This window comes from Oratosquilla oratoria, chromosome 21 (genome assembly GCF_046742065.1).
Source record: "Oratosquilla oratoria isolate Oo_2021 chromosome 21, ASM4674206v1, whole genome shotgun sequence".
Classification (NCBI taxonomy): domain Eukaryota; kingdom Metazoa; phylum Arthropoda; class Malacostraca; order Stomatopoda; family Squillidae; genus Oratosquilla; species Oratosquilla oratoria.
In genome coordinates this window covers 56,131,569-56,143,808 of record NC_134797.1, presented here as the reverse complement: position 1 = coordinate 56,143,808, position 12,240 = coordinate 56,131,569, and positions in this window count along the sequence as shown.

The window sequence follows — 12,240 nt, the reverse complement described above, 5'->3', positions numbered from 1 at the left end:
GGTTTTTATAGTTCAAGGGTGCGGTCAATCTCGTTCGAAAGAAATCATGTTTAGGCCTGTGTATGTACTTAAGCGTATTCGCAAGCACTCGTACACACAGACACTTACACACACACACACACACACACACACACACACACACACACACACACACACACACACACACACACACACACACACACACACACACACACACACACACACATATGCATACACACGCACACACATGCACACACACACACACACACACACACACACACACACACACACACACACACACACACACACACACACACACACACACACACACACACACACACACACACACACACACACACACACACCAATTTTACCTGTTATAATGATAATAAAAATATGATAATGATAATGATCGTAATAATGATGATGGTGATGATAATGATAATGATCATAATAATGATGATGATGATAATGATAATGATCATAATAATGATGATAATGATAATAGTGATAGTAATGATAGTCTAATAAAGACAGAGGGGGCGCTGAACTCGATTCTATTGAAGGTGGAAGTACCTAAAAGAAGATTTAAATCGTCTGACGGCAGGCAGAGTAAGATGAAAAGTGCCACCCGGTAAGAAAGGGGTAAAGATTTAAATTAACTTCCTCGCATCATAATTAGGTGCCTTTGAGAATTGCACCTAAGCATGATTATGCCGTATAATTTAGTTTATCAGAGATTAATCATTTTAGACCATGATGAACCACACACACACTCCTGTGTGAAGTTGAATATCAGATAAGTAAGTAGTTTCCTCAGGATTAAGAAAATCGCAAAGTAACAGCAAGAATTAAATGTATGTAGATTAGTATGTAAGCATACTTTTGAGGTCGCCTTGATTTTTATTTATCTGTGTATTTCTTCATTGAAGTATGGAAGACAAATAAGTGGAAGGGCGGTGAGCTAAACACAGAGAACAGTTGGAGTTTTATTGACTGACACTTCGTCCTTACCAGGACGATCTCAAAGTACATACAAGCCGTTCATTTTCTGAGATTGTATGTACTTTGAGAATGTCCTGGTAAGGACGAAACGTCAGTGAATAAAACTCCAACTGTTCTGTGTTTAGCTCACCGCCCTTCCACTCATTTCTACATTGGTTTATTTATTTATTTATTTGTGTACTTGGTTTTTATTCATCTAATTATTTATTTATTAAGTTCAGTGAAATCATGGTAGACGGCCAATTGTCTTGGTTAAGACTATTTTCATAAGACTTAACTTGGGTAATTCCGTTTTAGTTAAGATTAATTCAGTTAAAACTACCTGGAGGAACTCATTCACTGTGGTACTTTAATGTGTAGTTTTTATTGTCTATCCTCACATGATATTATATAAGATGAGGAACTCCACGGTCTGGTGCAAAAGGTCTCCGTGGGGGCTGGTGCGAAAGGAGAGAAGGGGAAGGATCGACCGAACTGCGTGGCGAACTCAGGTGAAATCGGGCGAACGTAACCCGTAGAGTGAATCACCGGGGACTCGTACGAGAAGCTGCAGGAAAAAGTGGTGGTGGTGGTGGTGGAAGTGGTGTTGGTGGTGACGATGACGGTGGTGAAGTCAGTTGTGGTGATGATGCTGAAAGTGGTGATAAGGTGGATGGTGGTGGCAGTAAAGTTGGTGTTGGTGGTAAATTTGATGGCGGCGATGGTGATGGCGAAGGTGGTGGCAGTGGCGATGAAGCAACTGCAAATGCGAATAATTTATATTTGTTTTTCAATCAGAGAAAGTACACACACACACACACACACACACACACACACACACACACACACACACACACACACACACACACACACACACACACACACACACACACACACAGTTGGTAGAGATCCCGGCTGCCACGACGGCGGTACGGGTTCGAATCCCGCCCAGGGCTGAAATAATTTAAATATCGCTGCACTGCGAGTCGTTACTCCTACTTTCGTGGGCAGAGAGTTGTGTGTGTGTGTGCGTGTAAGGTCACAGCATTACCCATAGATCAGTCATATATGAGCTCTGAGCTCTCTTCCGGGAGGGAAATAGCTGTCGATCACGAGTCCAACACGTGATCCAAGACCATGGTGAATCACACATACACATACACACAAATCCAGTTTTCAAGTTTTGCGGATTAGAGTTTGAGCGTACCGGTCGACTGGAGTAAGGGATTTGCATTGCAGATGGAAGCCTCGAAAATATGAAGATAATGTTGTGGTATAGACTTCCAAAACAAAAGGGGAGGTACTCAGATACCACATACTTAAAAGACGTTGTTATAGTGAGAGAGAGAGAGAGAGAGAGAGAGAGAGAGAGAGAGAGAGAGAGAGAGAGAGAGAGAGAGAGAGAGGGAGAAAGAGAGAGGGGAAAGCAAGTAGAGAAATATAAAAAAGAGAGAGAATGAGGTAGGTGAGTAGTATTTTGTATTTTTAATTTTCGCAGGAGGAAAGAATAGTTACAAAAATCAAAATAAACAGAGACTACAAAACTTATTGATGGTGTAATGAGAGAGACTGTGTGTGCGCGCGCGCGTGTGTGTGAAAGAGAGAGAGAGAGAGAGAGAGAGAGAGAGAGAGAGAGAGAGAGAGAGAGAGAGAGAGAGAGAGAGAGAGAGACGGCGGTGGGAGAGGGAGACGGATGTATATGTAGTCTCGCACTGGAAATTCTCGCGTGTTGTATTGCGAATATCTCTTTAAGATTTAGAATTTAGAAATACATATTCTCGCAAATGAGGGGAGGTACACAGATACCAAGTTTGAAAGATCAGTGACCAGGAAATTCACGATGGAATAAAAGAAAAGGGGACAGGGACCGAGAGAGAGTGGGACGAAAGTATAGAGAGAGAGAGAGAGAGAGAGAGAGAGAGAGAGAGAGAGAGAGAGGGGGGGGGGCAAAAAGATGGAGGGGAGAGAGACAGAGAGAGAGAGAGTGAGAGTGAGAGGGGGAGCGAAAAAGATAGAGGGGACACACACACACACACACACACACACACACACACACACACACACACACACACACACACACACACACACACACACACACACAGAGAGAGAGAGAGAGAGAGAGAGAGAGAGAGAGAGAGAGAGGGGGGGAGCGAAAAAGAGAGGGGAAAGAGACAGACAGGCAGACAGAGAGAGAGAGAGAGGGAGTTGGAGTGAGTGAGGGAATGAAAGAATGAAGAAAAAAAAAGAAGTGAATGAAATGGGGGGGGGGTGAGAGTGGTTGGTGGGGAATACACCCGCAACTCTCCTTTCTTGGCTCGTGGAACCCTGACTTCTGTTTTCCTTTATCACGTCCTTTCTTTCGCCCTTCAAGATCCTCCTTTTCTTCGTTCTGGAAGTTCTTCCACTCCCCACAACTTCTCCATTCGCAAAGCAACCGTTCCAGAGCCCCTCTGCCCCTCCGCTCCTCGAGTCTCCACCTCACCTATTCACTCCACTTGATAATTCCACTTGAGAAATCCACTTGCAAATTTTGTGTTTCTAATCCATTGTCATGGAATCCAAAGTGTTCACTGGTCCATCCAGTCAATTCCATGACTTTTCCCCCCCGTAGGACAGTTCTCGTATATCTTTCAACATATTCAGTGGGTACTGATGACTCCCACTGGCACCTGCTGTTAGGGATACTTATGGAGTACAAAGAAAACGACGGCTCCGTCTTCGGTAAAGATATGGCTTAACGTCACAAACTTCCCTCTATCAGAAGGCTAGGACGGTTCCCTTCACAGGGGATTTCGTAGCGTGGAATTTAATGAACCAATCCCTTGGTCCAACTTCGCCGGGGGCAGGACTCGAACCGCCATCTCCTCGACCTTCGCCGCAAGTAACGACGCCCTAACCCGCTCAGCCAGCGGGACTTTGATTTAAACCGAACTCCACAGGGCACTTCATCGAAGTGGGAGCTGTGAAGTGATCTTGGGCCAAGGCTCCATCCCAACACGATCTTCGAACTCGAGTAGTTGTAATAGTTCACCGATACACAAAGCACCCATGTCGAGAATGAGAAAAAAAAGAAAGAAAATTAAACAAATTGACAGTAAATCGGGCGGCATGCACAGCACGTCTCGTTGACAATCGACGTTTCGACGTTCTGTATGCTCGGGGCGAAGTGTCTGCCCAAAATGGTGTCACAATCTTTCCGTCTCTAAAGTGCTCAGATTCGAGATTTGCATTATACTTCTAGACCAGTTTCCATATAATTCAGACGCCATTACAAACCGCGTATTGTTAGCACCTTTATGATACGAACTATTTCATATTAACTTTCTTCTTGAAATTTATATTTTCTTCAGCTGACCTCAAGAGCCTCTTGGTTTTCTCCACTCGTCCCTCTTCTCCGCTTTCACAAACACTTCGGCGGCTCCGCCTGCCAGCTTCGCTTTTCTCTCTGGAAATCTTCATCTCCTTCGGCGCAAAAGTCTCTGTTTCTTCCTGCCCGGCCCAAAAGTGCCCATGTCGGATTTTATTTGTGTTCTTCTTGTTTCATTCTACTTTCTATTCTCTATATATGTGTTTTTGTGGGTATATATGATTCACCATTCACCATGGTCTTTTTATCACGTGTTGGACTCGTGATTGACAGTTATTAACATCCCGGATGAGAGCTCAGAGCTCGTATGACCGATCTATGGGTAATACTGTGACCTTACACGGACACACACACACACCCAAATCCCCGCCCACGAGAGTTGGAGCAACACCTCGTAGCGCAGCGATACTGAAATTATTTCAGCCCTAGGCGGGAATCGAACCCGGACCGCCGTAGTGGCAGGCGAGAACTCGAACCACAGGGCGCGCGCGCGCGCGTGTGTGTGTGTGTAAATGTGTGTGTGTTAGTGTGTAAATATGTGTGTGTGTGTGTGTGTGTGTGCGTGTATGTAAATGTGTGTGTGTGTGTTAGTGTGTATATGTGTGTGAGTGTTAGTGTGTATATGTGTGTGTGTGTTAGTGTGTAAATGTGTGTGTGTGTGTGTGTGTTAGTGTATAGATGTATGTGTATGTAAGTGTGTGTATATTAGTGTGTAGATGTGTGTGTGTAGGTGTGTAAACGTGTTGATTCACCTTTGCATCATCCCCGGACTCCTCCGTATTCGCCTTTGACTCGGACGTGAGTCGGAACAAAGTGGAGCCGTGGAGAACAAAGTGGAGCTGTGGCCACAGACAAGTCAAAGGGAAGCTGAGCCAAGACTAAATAGAACAGCCTGGCGGCAGCCCTTATAAATAAAAAAGACCTCTAGGTATGGAATTATTTCGATTCCCATCTCTACTTAAGCAAATGCTACAGTAAAAAGGGAGTACAAAACCACAACAATGTCCCTCTACTGGGAATTTCCGAAATTCAGAAATCTCTAATATTTAGAACAAAAATTAATTTTGAAAATGTACCAAAGTATTGCACTCACCCTCTGGTGTCAATATTTTTCTTTAATTATACAACTTTTTGCTCTGAATTCTAGAGACTTCTATTGGAGAGAACTATCTGTTCATAGATTAAAAAAAAGAAGAAAAAAGAGAGAGAGAGAGAGAGAGAGAGAGAGAGAGAGAGAGAGAGAGAGAGAGAGAGAGACGACAACAGTATTTAATCCTGTATAATCACCCTATATGACTCCCTGTGTACATCATCATTTCACCCTTCCAGTAAAATCTGCCTATTCATCCATCCATCCGTCCATCCATTCATCCGTCCATCCATCCCTTTCTTCCTCAACTGATCTGCCCTCCGCTGTATCTTATTGTTTGTCTTTTGGCACATAAGCCTCTACTTAGCCTTTGTATTCACGTCTTGCATCCTCCTCGCTCCCATCCTCCTCCTCGTCCTCCTCCTCGTCCTCCTCCTCCTCCTCTTCCCTATTCCTCAGCTTCTTCCTTCTCCTCTTACCTACTCCTCCGCTTCCTCCTCCTCCTCCTCTTCCCTACTCCTCCGTTTCTTCCTCCTCCTCCTCTTCCCTACTCCTCCGTTTCTCCTCCTCTTCCTCTTCCCTACTCCTCCGCTTCTTCCTCCTCCGCTTCTCCTCCTCTTCCTCTTCCCTACTCCTCCGCTTCTTCCTCCTCCGCTTCTTCCTCCTCGTCTTCCCTACTCCTCCGCTTCTTCCTCCTCCTCCAACTCCTCTTCCTTAGTGACCATGTAGTGAGCGCTGAAACTATCGGTTGTTTTAAAAAAAGGTTAGACAACTTTATGGACGGGGATGATTGGTAGTAATGGACATGGAACTGCCTAGTGTAAGCCGTATGGTCTCTTGCAGTCTCCTTCATTCTTATGTTTTTTTTTTTTTTATGTTGTGCTCTTACTTTTCCACTTCCACCCATCTTGTCCCTTCCTCTCCACCTGTTACCCCCCCCACCACCCCTCCACCCTCCCGTCTTGATTTTGGCGCCACGCCATTTTTCCTGTTGGCTTCTGCAGTTTCCTCTCTTCACTTCCCTTCCCCCAGCCGGTCCCGTCTGCTCTAGCCTTTTTTTTTTTCTTATTTGTCCTCACCCGGAACACCCGTCTCTAACAAGACCCGCCCTCCTCTTCAGGAAAAAAAAAAAAAAAAAAAAAAAATCTTGTGGGGTTAGCCTGAGCAGTTTGCAAAGTCCTTCATGCAGTTCAACCTTCACTTTAAAGTCTCCCTTCGGCTGCATTGCTCGGTGGTGACAAGAACGACATGCACACAAAAGTGTTTTCTTCAGATTCACATCACAAAACCTACAGAGGATTACAAAGGCGGAGTATGCCGACAGGAGACCTTTTGGTCCATATCTTGTTAACCCTCTTTTCCCGTAGGTTGGAATCCATTACCTTCTTTTCCAGCTCCAGTTCCCTTTAAAAAACCTGATTCTCATACTGGCTGCCCCCTTTTCCCTCCACTTCCCTGGGCTTCCTCCCCCGTCCACTCGTCTTTCACTCTTACATCCGTTTAGTTTATTTCCGTCCCTCTTCTCACTCATGTTCGATCTCTCTGTCTCTGTCTATCTCTATTTATCTCTATTTCCCTCTTTCTTCTTATGTATATACATATACATACATACATATATATATATATATATATATATATATATATATATATATATATATATATATATATATATATATATATATATATTACAGGTGAAAAATGTAATCACACATTTGTCAATAACGTAGAAACCACTGTTGGAGTAGAAAAGACTGGAAACGGGGAATCTATATATTTCGATTGCAAACTGCAATCCTCTTCAGTAGATACAAATAAGAGAGAGGGCGTACTGTTTAAGTAGCACCCTTAACAAAAGAAAGGGGAACATGGGAAGATATCTCTACCCTCTTCTCACTCCGTATGTGAGGTCAGGAGGCAAATGAGCTTTCACTAGGTTGGAGATGAAGAGTCCGGACATTATGTCCGGGGACCATTGCCCCTTTGAAATATTCATGTTGGGCTGAAATTCAATGATCGTAGATTCTACCATTTTTCTCCTGAACTCACATCTGGATTTATAAATAAGCTCAGCTCTGTCCCAATCAAAACAATGTTTAAATTGCTTAACATGTTGGAACACAGCTGAGCTATCTTGTGCATATTTAATGGAACGTTTATGTTCAATCATCCTGGTATTCAAATCCCTTCCAGTCTGTCCGATGTAAACTAAGTCACAACCTTTACACGGAATCGAATAAACCCCTTGGCTCTGTTCTTCTTTTAACCTTTGATGGACATTTACCACCTTTTTATTAATGGTGTTAGGGTAATAATTAATCAAATTTGATTAATTATTACCCTAACACCATTAATAAAAAGGTGGTAAATGTCCATCAAAGGTTAAAAGAAGAACAGAGCCAAGGGGTTTATTCGATTCCGTGTAAAGGTTGTGACTTAGTTTACATCGGACAGACTGGAAGGGATTTGAATACCAGGATGATTGAACATAAACGTTCCATTAAATATGCACAAGATAGCTCAGCTGTGTTCCAACATGTTAAGCAATTTAAACATTGTTTAGATTGGGACAGAGCTGAGCTTATTTATAAATCCAGATGTGAGTTCAGGAGAAAAATGGTAGAATCTACGATCATTGAATTTCAGCCCAACATGAATATTTCAAAGGGGCAATGGTCCCCGGACATAATGTCCGGACTCTTCATCTCCAACCTAGTGAAAGCTCATTTGCCTCCTGACCTCACATACGGAGTGAGGCGAGGGTAGAGATATCTTCCCATGTTCCCCTTTCTTTTGTTAAGGGTGCTACTTAACCCATTAAACTCCGATGACAAGATGTCTTGTCATTTGGTCAAATAAAACAAAAAATCATAAAACACCAAAATGTTTGATCAAACACCAGAAAAATATGACGTCAGTCCTCGCTTCGCTGCGAGCGAAGCGAGGATTGACGTCATATTTTTCTGGTGTTTGATCAAACATTTTGATGTTTTATGATTTTTTGTTTTATTTGACCAAATGACAAGACATCTTGTCATCGGAGTTGAATGGGTTAAACAGTACGCCCTCTCTCTTATTTGTATCTACTGAAGAGGATTGCAGTTTGCAATCGAAATATATAGATTCCCCGTTTCCAGTCTTTTCTACTCCAACAGTGGTTTCTACGTTATATATATATATATATATATATATATATATATATATATATATATATATGCAATAAGAACATTAGAAACGGGTGTTCTACAGATGCAAGGTAACCCCTAATTAAAAGAAACGACCGGAGCAGAGCGCTTTCGTGTGTTACACCTTCATTGCAGAAATATATAGAGTACAAACAAGCCTAATATATAGTGAGGAAAAAGGGGACGTGGACACGAGGGATCTATGTTTCAGTGGTAGAATATAGTGACAAAATATTATATTGACAAAAGATCTTGGAATGTGAGAAGCTCTCCATGGGTACAAATAGTATTAATTTCAACCTTAATCTAGGATTGTATGAAATATATAATAATAATTGTAAAGAAATAACAAAAATGTTCCAATTGTAAGAATCATTAAACACCAGACCCTTAACTTATATCTATGGAGAGCTTCCCACATTCTATGATCTTTTGTCAATATGATATTTTGTCACCACCTTCTCCTACCGTTGACACATGGATCCCTTGTGTCCACTTTTTCCTCACTATATATTATGCTTGTTTGTACTATATATTCCTGTACTGGTCGTAATACACGAAAGCGCTCTGTTCCGGTCGTTTCTTTTCATTAGTGGCTACGCTACCTTGCATGTATGCATATATATATATTATATCATATGTCAGAAAAAACAGAATCTTTGAATAAGGTTAAATCCTCTCTCTCTCTCTCTCTCTCTCTCTCTCTCTCTCTCTCTCTCTCTCTCTCTCTCTCTCATTTTCTCTCTTCCTTCTCTCCCTTCTTCCTCCTTTCCTCCCTCCTTTCCACCCTCCTTTCCACCCTCCTTTCCTCCCTCTCTCTATTTCAGCTCGCTCTTTCCACCTTGCACCCTTCCTGCCCCCACCCTTCCTTTGCCCACATCTTTTTCCATTAGAGAGCCACAAAACCCATAGTTTTCCTTTGGTTCGCTGAAACTTCCATCCCCCCCTCCACTCCGACTCCCCCTCTCCCTCCCTCCCTCCTTCCTTCTTCCCTCCCTTCCTTCCTTCTTCCCTCCCTCCCTCCCTCCCTCCCTCCCTCCCTCCCTCCCTCCCTCCTTCCCTCCCTCCTTCCCTCCCTCCCTCCCTCCTTCCCTCCCTCCTTCCCTCCTTCCCTCCCTCCTTCCCTCCCTCCTTCCCTCCCTCCTTCCCTCCCTCCTTCCCTCCTTCACTCCCTCCCTCCCTGCTTCCATCCCTCCTTCCTTCCTTCCATCCCTCCCTCCCTCTCTCCCCCCCCTCCCTCCCTCCTTCCATCCATTCCTGTACCCTTTTCCCAACCCTTCTCAACTTCCCCTCTCCTGTCATCCCTCTCTTCCTCCATCTTTCCTCTCCTCCCTCCCTTTTCCCTCCCTCCTTCCTCTCTTCCTCTCGTCCTTCCCATTCTCTCTTCTCTTCCCGTCCTCCCTTCACCCCGTCTTTATATCTGAACATTTAAAAATCCCTCCATACCCACATTCTACCTTGCTCTTTTCCTTCCCCCTCCTCCTCCTCCTCGTCCCCTATGGAGGGGGAGGGAGGGGGCAGAGGAGGAGAGGAGCTGGTGGGGACGTAATTGGTAACCCAAGACCCGCTTACTTCGACCTCAGGGTCGCCTCCCCATCCCTCTTTCGCCTTTTACTTCGAGGAGGAGCCTCGGCGTGAAAGAGGAGATCGTCAGTGAGCATCGAGACGCGAAGACAGCTTCAGACGTCAACAATGAGAGGTGTGTCACGCCTTTTGATTTCGGCATCGCTGACGTCGATCCTCTCCGTCATAGGTGGAAAATAAGTCTGTCTCTCTCTCGCTCTCTCTCTCGCTCTCTCTCTCTCCAACTGTCTCTCTCCAACTCTCTCTAACTTTCTCTCTCTCTCTCTATATGTATATGTATATATATATATAATATATATATATATATATATATATACATATATATATATATATATACATACATATATATATATATATATATATATATATATATATATATATATACAGTATATCCCTCTCTCTTACTCTCTCTCCCCCTCCTTTTCTCTCTCACCCATCCCTCTCTCTCTCTCTATCTATCTATCTATCTATCTATCTATCTGTCTCTCACTTCTCATTTTCTTATTCTCTCACTTTCTTCAGTATCCTCCTCTCTTCCTGTCTCATTTACCCTTCTTATCCTCCCTCTCCGTAACCTTTTCCCCTCTCTTTGTCCCCCTTCCACCGCTCCTCCTCTCATTCTCCCTCTTTCCCTCTCTCACAACTCTCCCCCTTTTCTTCCCTCCTCTACCCAAATCTCTTTACCCTATATCTTTCTCCATATCTCTCCAACTTCTCCATCCGTGACCGCTCTCTTTCTCTCTCTCAGTCCTGGACCGTATTCCCGTGTTCTTGCAATTATCCGTCGCTTCTCGAGCTGTTCTCCCCTTCCGCGTCTTCTCGGGGTTTCTCTTCCCCATGTACACACACACACACACACACACACACACACACACACACACACACACACACACACACACACACACACACACACACACACACACACACACACACACACACACACACACACACACACACACACACACACACACACACACACACACACACACATATATATATGTATATATATATATATATATATATTGATGATGATATGGTTTAACGTCACAAACTAACCCCCCCCCCTGTATAGGAAGGCTAGGACGATGCCCTTCACAGAGGACTCTGTAGCGTGGAATATAATGAACCATGCCCTTGGTTCAACTTCGCCGGTGGCAGGATTCGAACTGCCATCTCCTCGACCTTCGCCGCAAATAACGACGCCTTAATCCGCCAACGGCCATGAGAGCACGAGATGGACTTCCTCTCACCTGAATAAAATTCTCAGACGTCAGAAAGAGCAGAATACCTGAATGGGGTCAAACGCTCTTTCAGCTCTCTTTTTCTCTTTCTCTCTTTTTCTCTATCTCCGTCGTTCACTATTGTTTTCATTGGATTTCTTGTTCTACTTCTCTATATTTCTTTGTAGTCTCTTTTTCTCGTTCTATCTGTCTGTCTCTCTTTCTGTCTTTCATTCTCTCTCTCATTTATTTTCTCATTCTCTCTCTTTCTCTCATTCTCTCATTCTCCCCATTCTCTCTCTCATTATCTCAATCATTTTCTCTCTCTCTCTCTCTCTCTCTCTCTCTCTCTCTCTCTCTCTCTCTCTCTCTCTCTCTCTCTCTCTCTCTCTCTCTCTCTCTCTCTCTCGCTCCCCTTTCCTCCCACTCCTCTATCATATGGAACACGTTTTGACGCGTCAACCTTTGTTGCTGAAATTCAGGACTTGGCTGAGCTTATTGATGTCACGTTGCACGAGAGCATTCCGCTGACAGAACTTTAATCAGAGGGACGATGGACATCAGCATCTTAATTACGTTCCAGTTGCTCTCAGCTTTGATTAAAACGTTGAGTTTTATACAAGTCTGTTTACAAACGTTTGGGGATTCGTATACATGGGTATTATATATACATATATATATATATATATATATATATATATATATATATATATATATATATATATATATATATATATATATATAAACATATAAACCACTTGGAAAATGAAATAAATTAATACCAAACGTTTTCGTCTATTGAAGACATCATCTGAGTAAAATCATTCTTTGTAC